Raw genomic sequence first — 1,505 nt, forward strand, 5'->3', positions numbered from 1 at the left:
GGTAAAACCTGTTCATGCTGACCGGAAATCCCAACCCAATTTGGTCCCTCTTGCCAACACATGGCCCATATCCCTCCAAACCCAAATGGTACTTATATACCATTTCAAATGCCTCTTGAATGTTGCAATTGTACGAGCCTCCACCTCATCCTCTGGCAGGCATGGCAGCACATACACGAATAAATTGTCACTGCAAATCCCCTCTAAGGATCTCGCCTTTCTGAGCTGAAACTATCTCGCTATTCATTAAATGTCGCTATGTCTAATTCTTGGAACTCCCTCCCTATCGACATCATGGTTGTATCACTGTGTTGAGCACTTCGAAGACGAAGTAAAGTAACTTACCATCTCAATCTCTTGAGGAATTATGGTTGGGCAGTGAAGCCTATCCCAAAGAGTGAAGTGCATTCTCCAGAATTTCGTTTGAAAAAGCTGCAGCTTCCAAGTGGACACCCGAAAGTGGTCGGGAACAAGTGTAAAGTTTCGAAGGGAAAGTAGGATAAACTGAAAGTCAATGATGACTGGGATGAGTGAGGCAGAAAGTGAGTGAGGGGCTGTTGGTACAAGGATCAATGTCAGTGCCAATGATTTAGACCTTACTGGACACTGTTAACACCGACTCACACACCACTCCTGGTAAATTCACCACAATTACCCTGGTCTCTTAGTATGAGTTTCCCTCTCTGCATATTCACGCGGTAAATCGGCCCCGAGAGGATGAACGCATATTGTTTATCCTGTCAGGTTCAAGAGGTGAAGGCATCCGTTTAAATTCAATGCAAGAAGAGATTGCCTCTTCCTGCACATTTTCAGTGGAGAGTCGCCAGCTGTGAACTTCTTTCCTGCACAAGCGGACGTTGATATAAAATCTCATCGAGCAGCTTTATTACAGAAAGGTGGTCTTGATAACTGTGAGCAAATACTTCATAAAATGCCCTTATTGATTTGAAGAACAGTGTCTGTGGTTTCGTCAGTTTAAGCATATGGTACTAACCAGGCGTTAATGGTGTCAAATGCTGTCAAATGTTCTGCACATTGAAAAGTAATTGTTTAAACTTCTTGTAAAAGCCGTATTGTTTATCCAACATCGCGAAAGTGACGGCTCAGCATGCTTCTTGTGTTTGAGCTCAGACCGTTGTTATTTCGTGCTACCAAACCCTACCGCCTGATGTGGACCCATTAATCTATGTTCTATCCTGCTAATTCAACGCAGAGTTCTTTTTACTCTGTTCGACAAGGATTTGTCTATCTCTTCTACTATTATTCTCCGTCCGTCTTTTCAAGTTTTTTGGGAATAATGAAGAGACGCAGGAGACACTGCAGACTTTCCAGATCATGTTGTAATAATAACGCATCCAATGAGATAATTGCTCTCATTGTCTGCTGTCACCATTCATTGATTTTAGGCAAACGGCAATGGCACCATAGAAATCCTATAATTGGAGTGAAACTGCTTTTTTTCTGTTCTATTATGAATACTACTTAGAATTGTAAAAGCTCATAAC

The sequence above is a fragment of the Chiloscyllium plagiosum genome, unplaced genomic scaffold (assembly GCF_037043375.1).
Source record: "Chiloscyllium plagiosum isolate Xiang-an unplaced genomic scaffold, Cpla_swu_hap1 HiC_scaffold_153, whole genome shotgun sequence".
NCBI classification, from domain to species: domain Eukaryota; kingdom Metazoa; phylum Chordata; class Chondrichthyes; order Orectolobiformes; family Hemiscylliidae; genus Chiloscyllium; species Chiloscyllium plagiosum.